The sequence below is a fragment of the Molothrus aeneus genome, chromosome Z (genome assembly GCF_037042795.1).
Source record: "Molothrus aeneus isolate 106 chromosome Z, BPBGC_Maene_1.0, whole genome shotgun sequence".
NCBI classification, from domain to species: Eukaryota; Metazoa; Chordata; class Aves; order Passeriformes; family Icteridae; genus Molothrus; species Molothrus aeneus.
In genome coordinates, this window is record NC_089680.1 from 56,183,521 (window position 1) to 56,202,694 (window position 19,174).

Below are 19,174 nucleotides of genomic sequence, written 5' to 3' on the forward strand. Positions count from 1 at the left end.
GCGCCCAAGGGGGAACGGCCCGCCCCGGCCCCGTGCGCGGGGCTTCGCTTCCGCCCCGGGCTCCGCAGCAGCCCCAGATCCCGCGGAGAAGCGGCGAGTCCTTCGGGAGGCTGCAGCCGGCTGCCCCTGTCCCGCCCCGTGCTCTCGCCGCGACCTCGGGCGTCTCCCCGCCCCTCGCCGCCTCTCCGCGCCCTGCCGGCGCGGAACGACCGTGATTATTGGAGGCGGCGACAGCTCCGAGAAAACGGGCGATGGCAGGGGGCGGCGAGTCCCTTCCGCAGACACCTGCTCGACGTAAGCCCAGTGACGGCCGGCACCACCCCAAGGTACCGTGGCAGCAGCGGAGCAGCGCCGCCCACAGCGAGCCCCAAACCGAAGCGCGGCCGCCCCGCTCCGCACTGCCCGCGCTCCCTCACGCCTCGCCCGGATTCCCTCACGCCTCGCCCGGCCCCGCCCCCAGCCCCGCCCCCCGCGGGGCGGGGCGGCCGCGCGCGTGCCCCGCCCGTGGCGGTGGGCGGGGCGGGGAGGGGGACGCGCCCGCCCGTCCGCCCGCCCGCCGCGCTCCAGTCCGGGCTTTGTCTCCGCCTCCGGACGGAGGGGACAGCGGGAGGGCGGCGGGAGACGGAGCGGCAGCGGCGGGAGACAGGGACGGGGAGAGAGAGACAGCGGCTCCCACGTCCTCGCCGCTCTCAGTCCGATGCCCGGCAGCTCGAGGCGAGCAGCGACTACGCTTTCCTGCCGTGGCACAGCGTGTACCTCCAGCCTCGGAGTTTTCCTGAAGCAGCCGTCACACCGGGAGCACTTCTGGTAGAAAGGGACCAGGAGACCCCGAAATGACTTACCTCCCGAGGCTCGACTGAAGGGGACTTACTGGAGTGGAACCGTAGTGGAATTTGGGTCTGGAGAGGAGTTGCTAACGCTTTTTTTTTTGCTTATTTTTTTATTTTTTATTCTTCTCTCCGATCACTCCCTTCTTCGTCCATCATTGGAAATGAACAAATTGCGTTTGCAATTCAGAAAGTAGAAATATTAAATATACCATCCCCCGGGAAGCACACATGTAGTAATGACAAAGGATTGCAAAGGAGAGAGTGGCTCCAGTTTCCCAGAGAGATCCCCTAAAATGGATTACTAAATGGGACACTACATCAGCTAGTTGTTCTCTAGCTGCCCAGATACATGCACCGAAAAGGTACAGTACCCCCCTGTCCGTACCCCTACCTTATGTTTTGGGATTGCTCGGAAGGGGAAGCTCACGGATCGCCCGGCCGGCTCGGAAGGAGCGAGGGTGGTGTGTGGTTTGAGGCGGGCTGCTTCTGCCTTCTGTCTCGACATCGTTTGCAGCGCCTAGGGAGGAGGAGAGCCTCCCGCAAGTGTACACGCTGCGCTTGGTGTTGTCACTTTACCGGCATCTCGTAGCTTCATCTTTTTATCCCTTTTTTATTTGACCCTCATATTTTTCTTCCCTTCCCCCCCCCCCCGACTCCAATTGCCTAACATGTTATCCTCCCTCCCCTAACCCTTGGCGCAGCTTGCATGCGCTGGGCTGGGGCTCCTCGCCTCCCATCCCCGAACCCTTACTGGCAGGGGGTCGCTCCCGCCCGGGCACCGTGGGGAGCTGGGCGGCCGCGGGACGCCGCCGCCGGGGCCGCCGGGCGCCTACCCCGGGGCCTCCGGGAATCGTGTGGGGCTGGGTGCTGGGGTCTTTGTTACAAGAACTATGTGTGCGCTCCGCGTAGAGGCGTAACCCCGCCGTCTCTGCCGTTCCCGCGGTGTAGCTGGGTCGCGGCCGATGTATTTTTTTATTGTTTTTTTCCGAGGCTGGCGCTGCTTTTTGGGGGAAGTGGCTGGGAATCGAGGCAACTTCTGCGGAGCAGCCCTAGGCGCAGCCGCGGGCTTTGTTCGCGATCGTGGGCTGGGGCCGCGGGCTCACCTCCCCGCCCGCTCCCCACGGGCAGTGGCCGCCCTCCCCTCCGCCCCGGCCCCGGTGAAGGTGGGCTGCCGGCTGGCCTCCCTCAGCCCCGCGAAGGGTGGCTCTGGGGTAGGGATGCTCCCCGCCCCTTTCTGCCGGGCGCCTCAAGGCTCTTTCCCCGCGGGCCGGCGGCACTGCCGAGCCGCTTCTCCTTGGCCGGGGAGCGCGGGCAGACGGGCTGGCCAAGGCCAGACCCCTCCGTGGCCGCCCGGCGGGCGGGAAGCCGTGCAAGGCAGCGCAACTCTTCTCCCTCCGCCCAGCACTCGCCCTGTAGCTCCTTCAGCCCCTCTCCGCCCTCGAGCTCCGGGCCAAATGGGAGAAACGGCAGAAAAGAGAAAGTTTTCTTAATGGCAAGTAACAGGGCTGGCCCTCCAGGAGGGGCTCAGGCTAGCGACGCGGCGCCCCGCAAACGCCGCACGCCGTGGTGGAGCGCTGGGGCCGGGGACGCCGGGCGGGGACCGGGAGCGGGGCTCCTTCCTGCTGTGGATGCTGAGGTTGGGAGGAATGCCGAGGAGGGGACAGCATGATGCTGAGCATGGAACAGGATAATGCTGAGCAGGGAAGGGATTTCACCCTGCACGCACACACCTGTCCCCTTCTCTGCGCGGGCAGGGAAGGCTCCCGTGCCTCCGTCTTGCGGTGCGCTGGCGACACGGCGGCGAGGCACGGGGGTGGCGGCGGGGGCTCGGGCAGCCCCTGGGGCGGCCGAGGGTCAGCACCGCCCCTCGCTCCGCCGCCAGGGAAGGTGGTGGAAAGTTTGGGTCTCCATCACGCGTGAGGAAAGTACCTGCTTCTTGCGAGGGCTCGGCCGTCCCACCGCCCCTTCCTTCGTGCCTGACTGCCTGGCCGTCCAAGGGAGGCGTTCCCGGGGGTGGACCGGACGGCGTGCGCGTAGAGGGCTGGCGGGGGAAGCGGGGCTGAGGCTGCAGCCCGGTCAGTTGCAGTGGAGATGCCCTTCTGCTTGTCGCCACAGCCTCTGTCCTGCCTGGCTCATCCGAGGGTGAGTCTCAAGGCAGTAACTGCTGGGTTTCCCTTAGACAAACGGCTCCGTCTTTTTCTAGCCTTGGCCGCTTGTTGAGGAGATAATTTGTTCTCTGTTCCTCTCCCGAGATAATTGCTGCTTTTGAAGTTTGTAAACATGCACGTTTGTGCCAGCGTCTGTGCAGGACGGAGGTTTAGCTGCTGCAGAAAATTTTTTCACTGATGGAACAGCGGAAGATAAAGGCTTTAGTTAGGTCTGTGATAAACTGTAAAACATACTAATTCCTGGCGCCCTAAGCAAGGTGAATGCTTCATTTTCTAAAGGCGCACACACAGCATGCAGGTGTTGTAAATAACGAAGTGCTAAGTGTCCACAACCATTTTCTGTCACAGGGCTGCGCGAAGTTGCTTATTATTTGATATAGATTCTTCTGACTTGTTTTGTATCATCCAGCAACTAGATATAATTACTAAGTTGACCTCAAAGATAGCAGCTAAAGGTGTGATTTGCCCCACTGTCTTTGCAACAATTAATTCATGCTTTTGGTGTGCATTCATTAAATTTAAGCGTCATCCAGTAAACCATTCTCATCCAAGTTATCTTTACTTGGTGATTAAATCCTTTGACATCAGGATGACAAAGTCCAGTGCAGTCAGGCTCTTTTGATTTAAAATTCAATTCTCAAAATTCATTGAGATTTTGTAGCTTTCTCTCATGGTAAGATTTTTGCAGCTGTTATCATGCTCAGGGTTTCCTCTGCCATTTTTTTCAGATTAGAAACACAAAGTGATCTTGCTGTTGTTAGCTTCTCTTTTTTTTCCTTTTTTTTCTTTAATTTTTTTTAATGAGACTGTTCTAGTGTATTGTGAGGAAATTCAGGTCTGCTCCAGCAAATCTCTTTCTTCATGGAATCGCTTTGAACGTGGTTGAAAGCAAGTGCTACAGTAGGATTGGGAAGGTTTGTCACTATTAAAGAAGTAGAGTTCCCAAGGTGTTTCACTGTCTAGGACATCCTTTTATCTAATAGGAGCCTGGTTTTAATTTGGTAGCTTCTCGTAAGTTATAAGACAGAGAGAACTGACTCTCTCTAAAGCCGAATAATTTCATATGCATAAAAAAAAAGTTGATTTCCATTCTTCACCACTCTTCACTGGAGAAAATCTCTGGCATTCAAGGAAGCTTAGCTTAGGAGTAGCATGCCCAGATGAGATTTCTGCCTAAATGCTAAAGAAAATTTAAAATAGTAAGTAATATTGTAATGTGTATTTGCAACATTTGCTAGTCATTTACTAGTAATGTGTATTTGCAACATTTACTAGGCACCAAAGGCTTGAAGCACAGGTGAATGCTTTCAGAGACTACAAACAAGGCAGTCACAGATGTTCTGTGTGTTCTCAATTAGTCTACTTGAAAACTGTATATTCTTGCTTAATGGCAAACCAGCCTTATCAGCTGAACTCATACTACTTGAGCCAAAAAATAATTGGGCACTGACATCTATGAGGAAGATAGCTAGTTAACATTTCTAGCTGCTTGAAGATGAAAGTGAGTATCAGACATAGTCCCTTTATGTTTGCAAATAGAAGATTGCAGTTACTGGTGTTTAAGACTGAAGAAGGAGGTGGACTGGGCTGAGAATGAAGAGTTGCCTTCATTACATTTTTGAAAGGAATTAAAAAAAAAAAAAGAAAAAGGGAAAGACAGAGATCAAGCTAATGACCTGTGAAAAATCCAGACTAGAATTGTTTGCATTAGAAAGGAAGTAGGTGATTGTGAACTTGCTTGTGCATGTTTTGTGAAGGGAAGGGGAAATTTGTCATCTTGTTTTGAAGAGCCATACATAAATACACATGAAAGGAGCTCACATGGTTTACAGCAGGGGAGACATAAAATGTTTTAGGATTAAATTGACCTGAGCTAATACATGTCTTACATCCAGCTTCTTTGCAAGAACACATTGTTATACTACTGAAACAAATGTTTTGTGTATAGTACCTGATTCCCATATGCTGTAGCAGAATGCTGAAAACAAACAAGCCAGTAAATCCTGAAATTCTGGAAAACAACATTGAAATTATATTAGATGCAGCATATGCTAGAGAAGTTGAACTGTACTAAACTAGAAGTTTTTGCTATCGCTATTTTATACAGATGCTGCAGTATTTGGCCTGCTACTATTCATTTATTGATGAAGTAAATCTTTAGCCCTCACCTTTTGCAGTCTCATTCACCTAAGTAAGCTTTGCTGACCGAGGAACGCCTTGCCTGCCAGAGTAATTTTCTAAGAGTAAACGCAGTTGCTGAAATATTACTTAAATGTGGATTTTTTTTGTATTTAAGCCGCAAACTGAAAATGCTGTTCTCTGCTGGGAATCAATACTTGTTAAGAACCTGAAGCTATCCTCTGAGTACATTTGGTCTGGACTGATCCTTAATGTTATAAGTCAGACCTAGATCTGTGTGTCATGGAGCAAGTCACATCCAACAAATTGTGACAAGCTTTGTTTGACAGGGTAACAGAAAAATAAGAGTGATAAGCAATGCTTTTTACTGGAGACCATTTGAGAATTTCATATTCATAAATTCTGTGTATCAGGATTATTCTTAGGTGGGCAAGACATTTTGACAGCAAGATAAAGTCAGTAGTACAGAGTCTAACTGATGATGAACAGCATGCAGTAACCATGAACAGCGGTCTAACACAGAAGTAATCAGCTGAGGGAGAGCCTGGACCTGAGCCTGACAGATCTCTATAGGAATATTTTCATTTTTGGCCTGTTGCACCAGTTCTCTGAGTAAGGAACAGCTTAAATGTGCATAGGGTCTGTGGAGGTAAAAGTGGACTACTCCAGTTCAAGTGCAAACCTGGCAGAGCAGAGTTTGTATGCCTCTGTTTTCTTTATGTACTACGTTACCCATGGCCATGGAAATAATTGAATGTTTATGTTTCTGCAGTGTTAAGAGATCTCTAATTTTCCATGGTGAGGTTTGCTTTGGTTTTTGGATCTTGATTGCAACATGTCAATATGGCAGCACATGCCCAAGGCATAGCTTTAGGTTTTAAAGGGAAGAGTGCCACCTACTGTGTTACAATTTTAGGTATTGCAGCTCCTGTGTGTCTTGTGGAGTTCCCAAGCTTCTCATTTGCCTATTTTGTTCTAGCCTCTGGAAGATGTGAAAGGATTCAAAATTAAATGTAGCATGGGAATGGAGGGAGAGAAAAAATAGAAAATAGGCAAAAAAATTAGGGTGTTCTGGAAGTCTTAGGAGGGGCTCTTTGAAGGACAGGCTTACATAGAAACATTTGCAGTTTTTGGCATTTCTGATAAACACAAACACTGCTATTGCTGGAAACAGGGAAGGGGATAAGAGAGATCTATGCTTCCCCTCCATAAAATAATAATATTCTCAACTTTCATGCACTAGATGAACATAAATGAGACTACCAGGTTTATGACCTTTGAAATCTAAAGTTTAACTCTGGCTATAGTTTAATTTTTAAAAACTTAAAAAGACAAAACAAAACAAAACAAAAAAACCCACAACAACAACAATAAAAAACAGATTTCAGAAAAGGAAGAAGACAAGAAAAACCCTGGATGAATTCTCCCGTAATTTGCTGAAAAATCTCATGAAGTCTTTCCTAGTATAAAACTGTTGTTATTTATCAGCCCAAAGGAGGGCCGTAATAATGCTTGATGTGAATTCAAAGTCATTTTTGTATGAAAGAAATTTTTCCCCAAGCCCCAGAGTGTTTCTTTAGTGGCTGAAATAGAGATGTAAAATAAAGCAGATAAACAAGCTATTAACAGAACTGCCAGTTGCTGTATCTCGAGAGTGAAGACATATGGTAAATTCACTACATTCAGTGATGACCTTTCCTTTAAAAATATTGTTAATAATAGGCACTTCTATGTAAAGTATTTATATAACATACTTGAAATTCATGTATCATGGACTACTCTGTGCCATTTTTGCTTGTGGCAGGTTTTTAGTTTGTTTTGGGGTTTTTTTTAGCTACTAACAAAATTGCCACTGAGGAAGTTTCCACAGCAGTACACTTGGTCAAAATGCCTCCAGTTCTGAAGTGAAAGTCTTTACAGGGGCAGGTGCACAACATTGCTGCACCACTCTAACAGGACAGCATGGCCCCTGTCTTCAGGATGGGAAGCCTTTGGATCATCTCCCTCATCCTTCCCAGGTAGAGCCATGCCTTGACAGCAGAATTACACCCTTTCCAAGAAGCAGGCAAAAAAAACCCCATTCCTATGTTTTTGTGATTTCTGTAACCCTTGTCTTTAGTGAAAACTTAGAGCTTATAAAAGTAGAAAAAAAGCCCCAATAGTTTTGTAATGCCCTTTCATATCAGTCTGAGAATACCTAGTTGTATGAAGACTTCTCTAATAGTACTTTTACTGGTGATAATAGCAGAAGTTTCATTATGTGCTTAAAAAGAAAAGGTATTCCTAACTGTCATTGATTTTGTAATGACCCTGATAGACCCAGGGACCTTCTAACTGTGAAAATGTGTGGACTATATAATAGCTATAGTGAGGCATTCCAGTTCAGCAGATGGAAAAAATACTCTCCCGTAGGAATTCCCAACACAATGGGAAAAACTGCATCCAACTATATTCTTTACTGCAGCAAACATTATTTCTACTTTCCTATCTATGTCTGCTCAGTTTCACTTAGATGTTCTATGTATTGAGTATTCTTCATATGGCTTTTATACTTGAATAGAAAATTTCATATGTTGCTTCCTTCACCATTGTTCATGAACATTTATCCATTACTTGCTCTTGAGGCAGCCATTCATTGAAATGTTAATGAGATTTTGAACAGTTTATAGTTCCATAGGGGTTTTTTGTTTGGGTTGTTTTGTGGGTTTTTCTCATTTTTCTGCAGAAAAAAACTGTGTTTTTGTTGATGCCTTTCAAAATTTACTTTTTATTGGTAGATTGAGATGGATTCTATGCTAATTCCTACTGCATGCCTGAATTATGGCCTTGCAAGGCACTGTCGCTGGGATCTTCATCTATTAATCATGGAGGCTGCTTTCTTATTCGGTTGCCATAGTTTCAGTGCCTCAGATAGTGTTGGGGTGCCTTGGGAAAGGCTTACGATACATTCGGACTTGCAAGCCTTTGCAGTTATTTTGGCAGTAGAAGAGCTCGGAAGGATCAAGAAAACAGCATCCAACATTATTCAGAGTTGGATTAAAAGCAGAAACTTCTGGATATGTCTCTCTGGACCTTGTTATGTGAATGTCCAACTGATACTTGCTCCCAAGATTTGCTTTTTGTTTTGTCTTGCTGGTAAAATCACACACTTCAGACACTAATAGCTAGAACAAAAAGGGCTTTTCTTAGTTTTTCTGATAAATGGTTGGGTAAATTAAGGCATTTAGGATTCCCTAAGCAATCCAGGTAATTTCTTTTACATTCCCTTTTAACCTAGCTACATACAGTATCATACCATGTTTGAGACTGAGTTAATGTTTATTGCTACTTTAAATTTAATAAGACAATAAGAACCTTTTTGTTAGCTGCAGAGCAGCTTGCATTACCAAGTAGAAAAGAGGAAATTAACTTTTTTCAGACAGAACTAAAGCTCTTTCAGTGCTGTGTTGGCATTGGTAGTATTTTTTCAATGATGTTTCAATATTTGTTCATAAACTCAGCATTAAAACATACATGCTTTCAGAAATATAGAGCTGTGAGATGTTAGAAATAGCTTTTTTGATGAGTGAGAAAAATGGTAAAGTAGGAAATGCGTCTAACAGGAAAGTAGCTGAAAGACTATCTTCTGTTTACAACAACAAAAAACCAGTCTTGACTAATCAAAGCAAAGTACAATATCAAAACTGTGTACAGTTGAGATTAAAGAATTCTGTATAATTTGAATTAATCAGAAAAGAAAAACAGCATCTTTTTTGCTTTCGTATGTTTGCACTAAAAGATTAGTTCTAAATCTTCAGCTTGGGACTTTACAAACCAGTCTTGTCAATTTTTCAAGTGAGATCAACAAGCAGGTTGAGAACATGAGCCTGTTACATGTAATCCTCAGGAGCCCTATGAATTGAACTAATGAAGTCCAAAAATTTGACATTAATTTTAAATTTCATTTGTTGGTAGATGCACACAAAATCTGTATTTGGAATTTTATACTTTCACATAATATGGAATCTTCTGGTTTATAATCTTCCAGATCTGTGTTGAAAACACATATTTTGTGTAAAATTAATCCCAGTATTTTTCCTGATAAACTCAGAATGCGCATGTGTCTATTAGACTGACAGAATGATATGCCTCCATCATTTTTTATTTCCCTTTGAAAGGGAGGTAGCAATTGTAACAGTGAGGAAATATCTTGGGTCAAAACTGTAGATGTACAAATTCTCTTGTGCTTTCTTTCCTCAGACTTTATTGTATTCCATTTAGTTACAGGTTAGGTATAGGATCCCCCTGCATAGAGATTTAATTAAGCAGTTCTGTAAGGAACATTTGTACCTTCTTTAACACTGGTGGTTGTTTGTTTGTTTTTTTCCTTGCTATTTATTTTTTGCCTTCAAGAAACAGAGAAGTGAGTGCTAAGTCAATACTCAGTATAAAGAGCCTGTCTGTTGGAGGGTAAAAATGCCTTTCTACTCAGCACCTATCAACAAGCCCTTACACCATTTAGACTTCAGTACAAAACTATAGAATTATTTAGGTTGGAAAGGTCTTTGAAGATCATGGAGTCCAACCCTTAATCTAACACTGCTGAATCCACTACTAAACCATGTACCTAAAGCCTACATCTACACATCTTTTATATAGCTCTGTGTATCTTTTAAATACCTGAGTTGGTGACTCAGACACTTCACTGGGAATATTTTCCTTTCAGTTTGTTTATGGTTGATAATAAATATTCTTCTGCATCCCCAAAAAGATGAATTTTAGCATCAAATATACTAAACTTATCAAGAAAATAAAACAATAATTCCTGTGAAAGTAATTGTTGTGTTTTTGTCTTTTAAGCGATGTCACAGCATTTGCTTTGCAAATCTCATATTTGCTCAATAGCATCTTACTACCTGAATGTTCCTGGGAGGTTGATGCTTGTCTTGGGCTGAGTGCTCATGAGCAAACAGAGGAGAGGGGGACTGTCCCTGTTCAGCCTCAAAGCTCCCCAGTGCCTGCAGCTGGTAGCAGGTGCAGGCGGAGTGCACCCATCCCAGCGGTCCTTTGGAGAGGGTGGATGGGGAGGAATGATTGGAGGGCAGCTGGAGCTCTGGCCCGCATGCCTGAGTTTGTGTGGGAATTCTGCCTCAATACACCACGGCAATGAAAAGGAAGGGATGACATGCCTTTTCCGACAGATGCTCCACACGTGGGGCACAGCCCGGTGTCTCTTGCCTGCGGGCAAGAGTCCCACAGGATTATCTTTCTTGAGTGGTACTTCACGCCATGAGCACGGCTAAATGCAGCCTCGTATTTGAGTCAAAAATACCTTTTTTATTATATAGAGAGGATTAGAGGCTGTTCAACTCCAATCTTGAACTTCGGGTCATAATCTTTATATTACTGGCTTTTCATCAGAGATCTCTAATGAAAGAGGGGCATCGTGCATTAAAATCAACTTTTGAATTTAATTTTCTGTATGAACAGAACTTGGTACTATGTGTATAAACTTCTAAGGCATTCAACCCATTCCACTTCTGAATAATTTGTACTCATTAATTACAAATGCACAGCTTTTGCAATTACAACTTACTGATCCAAACCATATTAAATCAGAAATGATCGCAGTTAAATTGATTTTTTAAAATTTCCTGTACTCTGTTATATGAGGATGATTATGTAACATATCTTGTAAGAACTGTGTCCCTGTAGTAGAACTTTGTTTTCTAGAAATACAGTGTTCAGAATTTTTTGTTTTGGAGTTTGGTTTGGTTGGATTTTTTTGTTTGTTTTTGGGAAGAAATTCAAGTAGAGAGTTATGAGGTTTTATGGAGAAGTGAGAAGACAAACTTTAAAGTAGTGGTGCTTTAGGATGCCTTTTTTTTCCCCATCCAGTGAAATTATTCTTGATTTGGAATAGGAATCTGTTTTTCTTTAAAAAGAAATTAAGAACTAAATCCTTAAAGATCTGCTCTGGGAAAAGGAAAGATTTTTGCATGAGTTACTACACTTTTTCATTATTATCTGCAAGGTGTTTCCTTTTAATTCTGTTGTAGGGAAGTTCATCATGTTCAGAAACTGATTAATTATATCAGATGCGTGTATTTCAGGGTGGTGTCATCTTTTTTGCTTTATCCTGTTCTATGCGTAAGACCTAGACATGCTGCCAGAACACTTCCTTTCCCAAGATAAAAAAAAAGAAGAGAGATCCTGTTCTCGTTCAACAACACATGTAGTCCAAAAGGCAAATTTAGCCAACACTGAGCTAATGGCCTGAAGGTGTGGAATGAAGGCTGGTGACTGGATGATTGTGAGAAAAATGCAGTTTTGATTTGTCAAAACATTATTAAGAGTACTACTTACATGTGTTAAAGTGACTATCAGAAAAAAACTTTGAAAATATAAGGCAACTTGTGCAATGGAGGAAGTTCTCTGACACATTAATTTTATTTCCTTTTCAATGTGCCTTTTACCATTTTAACTGTTTGTTTTTGTTTGTGTTCATCTTTGTCATAATCTCTCTTGTGTAGCTGAAATCCTGGCAATAGCATCATTTGCCAAAAAAAAAAAAAAGAAAAAAACAAAAAAAAACCCTAAAGAAATAACACACAACTCAAGTGTAGTTTATGTGAGAGAGGCAATTCAGCCAGGTCCTTCCTGATAGCATGTTGATATGATTAAATGCTGTTGATGTTCTGCAAAGGAATGGAAAAAGTAGACTATATCATGCCTGCTGATGTCTGAAGTGGTCTGTAAGAACACTTTCATTGAATTACATTCAATAGCAAATCAATTCATCATACTTTTTAATTTTTTTCTATAAATGGTCAGTAATTTTTTTAGATTGAAGCAGATAAAAGAATTCATTGTTGTCACAGCCAAAGAACTTCAAGAACTTTTCAAAACCTGGAACATCTACACAGATGCTTAACTACCTCATTTTTAGAAGGACTACTCCTCACCTCCTCCTTTGTGCCAGGCTCCAAATATCCAACTATCTACTCAAACGAGTGCCCCTAGTTTAGATGGACATGTCATCAGAACCAATTGCATTGCTTCTGTGTATAAATGAAAAAGAGTTGGGTGGAGACAAGAAAATACAGGTTAGCAGGATCTAACTTTTGGTCTGTTGGCATCAAACAGAAAATTGAGGGCACAGTTTTGCTTCAGATTGCATCTCCATGCTTATTTTATTAGGCATGGAGTTTGTCTAGAAGAGCTAACCTCTGACTTGTTAGTATTGGTGGCATAAATCTTGCTGACTTCATTAGGAGTTATAAATTGCTGATTTTTTTTTTAAGAACTTAAGTCACAAGCTCAAAATACCAATAACAATTAATAAAAATATCAAAACAATCAAGAAGGCACGGGACTGCAATGGATCTGTACAGTGAATTAGCATTTTATCTTCAAAGATTCAAGTACTGGAAGTTTTTCAGCAGCAAACCAGAGAATGTGTTAGTAGGGGGGCTGGTGTGCTACTTTGCTGCTGCACTGCCTGCTTCTAGATAGTCGTCGTATGACAGCCTGCTCTAACAACTACCCACATTTAAATAGCAGGGTTGTGTAAGAATGAACACAACACATTTACCGAAATACATTTATGGTGGGGAAAGCCTTAAATATTCCAGCGGGTGGAATACACTGAGAGAGAATGTGCCGCATTTTCATTAGACTGTGCGTCAAATCTTGGAAAGAAGGCACAGTAACTTTTCTTCCTGTTACAGAGTGGCCTTGTAAATTGCTACAGGTTTCAAGAGAATAAGAACATTCCCTTTTTGACATAGTTTTTAAGGCAGGAGTACAGCTGTAACTAATAGTGTAATGGCTGGAGGAACCGGCGGAGAGCTTGGTCACATACATTGTTACGCTGAGTGTGAGAGGCACTTGTCTAATTCCCGAAGTTCGCCGGGAGCCTGCTCGGCGCTGTCTGTGGGAGCTTTCCTCCGCATGCCGCCTGCCCTCTTGTGTCTGAACAGCTCCGTGCAGGCGCCGCAGGCGGCCGGGGTACACCGGGAGCGAGCGGCGGAAAAAAACCGGGAGGGAGCGGCGGAAAAGGCGCGGCGGCGGCGGGAGCCAGCGATAGACTCAGCGAGCCGCGCTCTCCAGAGGCGCTCCTTTTGCCTCTGCCCGTGTGTGTGTGTGTGCGCGCAGTCTTGCTGCTTCGTTTGCAGCATAAAAAGCAGAATCGTCTTCTGCTTTCTTTCTGTATACAGAGGCAGGAACATCAGAAAGTGGGTTAGCCAAACTGATGTGCAAAAAAGCTCTAGGAGTGAATCTGAAGCCTCTGATGGGTAGAGGCTGTAATGCATATGATTAAAGTGAAACATGCTGCCTACACAGAGAATCGCTAACAAGATTCTTTCACAGCTTTCATGTGTCAGCCCGGCTTTTACAGAAAATAAATTCATGTTTGTTTCAGTGGGTGTGCCGTTTTGCTCAGCCCTACAGGATAGATAAGACACTCAAACAAATGCAACCAATTGAACACAAAATAATACAATTTGCACTGAGTAGAACAAGGGCTGTGCTTATAAGCAAAACAGTGTCCCAGATTAACATTTGCTTGGTTTATCTCAAGTGTCTTTTCTCTTAGTGCTTTATTGTTCAATACTCATAGGGAAGGGAGGCTAAAAGCACAGATTAAGTTAAGGCAAATTAGTTGGGAGAGGAGAGGAGAGGGAAGAGATTTCATGTCATTTAAACATATATTTTTGTCTCCTTTTGAAACAGAAGCATAGATATTGCTGCAAGCCATTTAGTAGTTTCTGGCAGTAATTCTACCACATCCTCTTGTTCATATGAAGTATATTTTCTCTAGCTCAAAAGAGTATTTAAATACTCTCTCATGTTTAAAGAGCTTCCAGAATTATCTGAAATCTTTGCAAGATGCAGAAAAATAGATTGCAGCAGCTGTATGTTGTTACAGTATTTAGAAAAAAAAAGACGTCATAATTCAAGTAATTATTTTAAAAGCAGTTTTAAAAACAGTTAAAAATGGGCTTGATCCATAAAACAAGGGTACCTTTAACTTTCAATTGTCCAATTAATTTTTTTAATTATTATTATTTTCTTGAGAAATATTGTGCATTTATATAAGAAATTTTACCTCATGTCAGTCCCATGTGAACTCAGGGGTTATTTCAAATAATTTCATTGGTGTCTTCCTTGACACATAACATCTTTAAGTCTTCATTTTCTTAACAATAGTCATGGATCCAGGGAGGATAAAAATGTGGATTTTGGAAGGTTTTTTATTTAGACATCCAAGAGTTACTTACGCGTTAAGGACTCAAGCCCAGGCGTTCAAGTCTTAACAAAAAAGGAGGTTAGCATGTTCTGGGTTTCTGTTTCTTTATTTGGTTGGTTGGTTGTTTTTTACTTCAAAGCAAAATACACATGGAAAAGGTTTTATGTTTGGACTAATTGGGCCCCCAGGCCTGCTGATCTCTTCAGGTCCCCACTGGCTGAGAAATCAGCAGAAGGACACAGCTGGCTGATCAAGATGCCTATGGTCACATACATTGATTTTAGGACTCTTCTGGCTTTAAACCTCTGTGTGTTGTGTCCTTCCCCAAATCCATTTTGCCAGGGTACCGTGGATTTGTATCTGGAGAAGACCTTTCAGAAACGTGGTGTGTTTGTACTTGCACCCTGCAATTGCTCTATGGACAGCTGCTTGCTTCTGTCCTGAGTTCACAACTTTGTCCACTGCTTAGCTTCAGGTGCTCAACTCACACCTCAAGTCCTAGATTTGCACACCTGCAGGTGTTTTTAGACAGAGCCTGGAGAGGACAGCTGTTGTCAAGCAGCTGGCATTGTGTGTAGAAGGAAGGCAATGTGTTCACAAAGAAAGCTCTTAGTTCTTCAGCCTCATCTATCAGGTCTCACTTTAAAAAAATATAGCTAGTTTTTCATGTTTCAATATGTCATGACTAAAATGTCTAGAGACATTTTACAGATACAGCTCAAATGCATACACAAATAAATCAGATTTGCCAAATGAATCATAAAATACTCTAGCTTTCCCTTCCTGAGTACATCATGAAGATGTTGCATGGGAAATCCATTGGTGATGCATGGAAATTTACCTGCAACTTAAGATATTTCCTGATATCTTTACTCACACTTTTTACCTGATGATAAAGCAAACTTTGCATTTGTTTATTTAGATGTCTACTTTGTGCAGGCTCATAACTTCAGGTCTGAAGAAGGCAAGTCCAGGAGCCAGTTCTTGTCAATACAAATCACAAACTCAAGCCATCTGCCCCAAGACGATCTAAATATTCACTGAATAGCCTGGAAAGTAGGGAAGTTGGAGAGTGTGTTGGATTTTGGGGACAGCAAACACAACTGATAAAGAATGTGTTGTAGCACCAGTCATCCTTCTGAGAGTGGTGCATCAGCAGCCCTGGCTCTGTCAGCAGCACACTGCCAGTTCCAGCTTAGGTCTCACTGATTCCGACAAGGAAAAGTGCTTTCTGCAGCAATGTGGTGAAACCAGCTGGAATGAAACACAAGTGCCACTGAGTGACAAGGTGGCTCATACTAACTAGTTAGACTGATTCTCCTTTAAGAAATAAGTGGGATGGTTAGTAAAATTTTATAATACACTCATGATGGAAACTGTGATCTCCCAAGAGTATATAGAGTATTTCCAATCAACATCAACAGGTGAAACTGAGTGAAACAGAGTCAGTGTCTTTGGCCATGTTGTAGACTTAAAAAACACTGGGACATCTTAGAGTCACTCACATCATTCTGCTTAAAACTCCATTTCAACTTTATCTTATACTGCGAGATACAAAAATATGAAACTTATTTCTGGAACCTACCGGTCTAAATGGAAAACTAAGGACAAAATGTCTCCCTTAACTGCAGGAAAAATTCTCACTTTTTATCAGTTCAAATGAAGCCCTTTCCTAGAACTGAATGCATTATGCCTAATGCATATTCTCAGCCTTAACTCAGCAGGCAAAAGATGACAATCTGTGTTGTCCTGCTTAAGGATATATTGGAGGAGAATAAGTAATAGAGAATTTATCTACTTCAATATTTGTGGTGTCTTTGAAGTGCTAATAATATTTGTAAAAGTTTATATGTCAGGTTAACGCCTGCTCTGTGAGCTTGCAAGAGATTACAAGCAATGAATAATTTGCAGATTTTTTTTCCTCCATAGTAAAACCACTAAGATGGTCTCAGTTGAGGTGTCACTTTAACTTGATGACTTTTTTTTTTGACTGAATATTCAGTCAAAGTATTTTAATAATGAGAAAGTTGTTTCTGACAGATCGTCCAATGAATTAAACTGAAGTTAAATTTATGGAGTCATATTAGTGCTATTGTTACGTGTAACCTCTCAAAAACATTATCTTTGAAAAAATTACATAAAGACTAAGTCAACAAGAAAACCAAAAACCTTGAAACTATGAATAGATGCAGCTGTGCTACCATACTACTCTTGCTAGCTCCCAGCTTCCCCAATAAGTGATGGGACAAACACAGATGTTTGAGTAATTTTTAAGGAAAAAATTGTTATAGGAGGCAAGGAAAGTAGCTGTAAGGTCAAAGGTGAGAAGTAGAAGATTTCTCAAAGGAGGTTCTAAGGGAATAGGTGTAGGTATATAGTTAGACTGGTACAGAGGGACAGCTGAAGTGCCAGAGGAGAGGAGGGCAGGGTGAAAATGCTCTCTGCCTTACAAAACAGCAGTATGCTGTGGGATGACTCCTTTCTGATGAGCTGTCATCATCTAAAGTGTATAGGAAGCTTGGAGTGAAAAAAACAGATGGCATACGGGAGATGAAGTGGAATCATTTGTCTCTCTGCCTTATTTCTCTACGCCTCACATAGAATTTGGTAGGTGGGGGAGAAAAAATGTCTGGATGTGAATCTTCTCCATCCCCACTTGTTTCTCCTTGCTCTCAGAAATCTCACGAGACTCCCAACTTCTCTCACACACTATTGGTAAAGAAGGTTTCCATCACTGCCAAAGATATTGAGAGATTGGCTTGGAGAAGTGTTTTTTTCTGTGGGGAAAAGAGGTTGACATTAAAAACAAGGACAGTAAGAAATTTAGTTGTACTAAGACTTGGGCAAAGAGATGGAAGGAGGCTTCAGAATTTGTGTTTCAAGGGAAGTTGCTAATGGGCTATGTGATCTTCTTGCCAGGCCTGTGGTGAGCTGACATGTTTCAGCCATGAGGAAAGGGCATTGGCATCACCCGTTGCAGCTGGCTGGTCAGCTGCCCGGAACAAGTTCATGGCTTTTGGCCAGTTTCCACTGAACTATTAAAGCCTCCTTTAAAAAAATCTCTGCACCTGGCACTTTTGAGGAAAATAGTTGGTAGACTTATTGGAGAAGAAGAAGGCTGGTGAACACAGGCATTAAAAGCCCTAAAAGTTAGATTTTGGTATGTTGTACCTTTTTAAAAAAAATAGCAGCATGTGTTTTTTAAAAGAGAGGATTTGTGGATGGGGAAGGGAAGGGGAGAAGCTGGTGACTCTGGAAGCAGGCAGCTTCCAGGTCTCTGCTGGATCCAAAATTCTAGCCAAGATGAGCAGGGCTTGTCTTTGTACAGATAACCAGCACAGGGCTGATCTTTGCAGTGCAGGAAGAGTAACGTGGATGCAAGGACCATCATTTTAAGAAGTGACTGTGACACTGTGGCTGTAACTGCAGATGTGCCAGGAGCCATGTGAAGTTCAAAGCCCCTTTTCAAGCTCCAGACCTGGATGCCTACAGGGGGAAGCCTGCTGAGCAGGCCACTCTAGAGAAAGCCAGGAGTGTGTTATACTGGCTGGGTAGTATACCAGGAGGCAGGGCAGGATGTGTAGTGACTCTGCCTGTGTCGTGACGAACGTGAGCAATCTGGTGTTTGTCACAGGTCTTAAAACTAAAACTGAGCATAAATAAAGAACCCTACCGCAAGTGAGCAGGATTTTTATAGTGGTTTCCAGGAATGAAATCAAACCTAAATGCAAGGGAAATATTCTCTGCCATATTCAAAGTTTGTGTGCAGAATGTTCAAATAAATGCTCTGTAAAAATGATTTAATTCTGCTGTGATTATGAACTTGCACAAACATGCTGTTTCACATTACTCTCTTAAATAAATTTGATTAGTAACAGCTGTGACTACATAAGTACCCCAAATTTTATTTTCTCAATAGAAAAGGGTTGAAGAAATCATCAAATTATTGTAAATTAAGATTTTGTTGGTATTTTAAGGTAAGATATCCTCAACAACAACCCATCAATAATAACGTGAACATGCTCCTTGGAGAGATTGCAATTAACTGCCTTTGGTTCAGACAAATAGTCTTTTCAGTTCCTGGAGCACTCTGTGAGTATTAGCTGCTTTGTGCTGAGCAAGTACTAAAATCTAACCAAGTAATAAATGGTGCTGCTCAATGACAGGCTGTTTGACCCAGAAGCAGGATGTTGAGGCTGCATTGTGAGCTATTCCCTTTCACCACGCAGGTGCAGACAGTCATCCCCTCCTACACACACGGGTATTGCATATGTTTTCTGATGGTAGTGTTTGTTTACCACTCGTGACTGTGTTGGTTTAGGCACCATGTGGGGCTCTGTGGGACAAGGCAGCGTCCGCACGCTGTGGACAAGGGCTGTCTTTCCCACCCATTCCTCCTGCATGCAGAAAATATTCCCAGCTGGTGGAGCAGGGATGTGCTCTGCCGCCTGTACTCTGTGCTGCTGAATCCATTGCTTGGGTGCCCCCCAAAGATGCCAAATCTCTCTTCTCATCATAGTGTGCTGCAGAGTTACACCTGCATTAGAGGACAGGCATCCCTGTACCCAGCTCTGCCATGTACTGCTGCCAGCACTGGCTGGCTTTCTGCATATGTGACTGCAACCTACTTCTCTGCAGTCCTTGATGTCAGCAAGGGCTGCAGGCAAACTCTCCTATACAGCTCTTCTGCTAATGAGCTGGTCTGCTAATTAAATAGAAAGGTGTATTTGGCAGTGTCTTTGATATTTATTCTTAGTATGGCCCTTTTGACTTGTTTAGGATTTCAGGGTGGTCTTGAGGGAAAA

At 43.2% G+C, this 19,174-nt stretch overlaps 1 protein-coding gene across 5 annotated transcripts in view; it reads left to right on the forward strand.

Moving 5' to 3' along the window:
* Positions 1 to 673: 673 nt before the first annotated feature.
* The window catches only part of SEMA6A (semaphorin 6A), a 119,179-nt gene continuing 100,678 nt past the window's right edge, over positions 674 to 19,174 (forward strand). For 2 of the 5 annotated variants that reach the window (XM_066568686.1, XM_066568687.1), the window contains exon 1: positions 674 to 1,192. The gene's annotated coding sequence lies outside the window, so the exon portion shown is untranslated. The remainder of the gene's footprint in view (positions 1,193 to 19,174) is intronic. The other 3 variants (XM_066568689.1, XM_066568691.1, XM_066568690.1) reach the window with 2 other exon arrangements.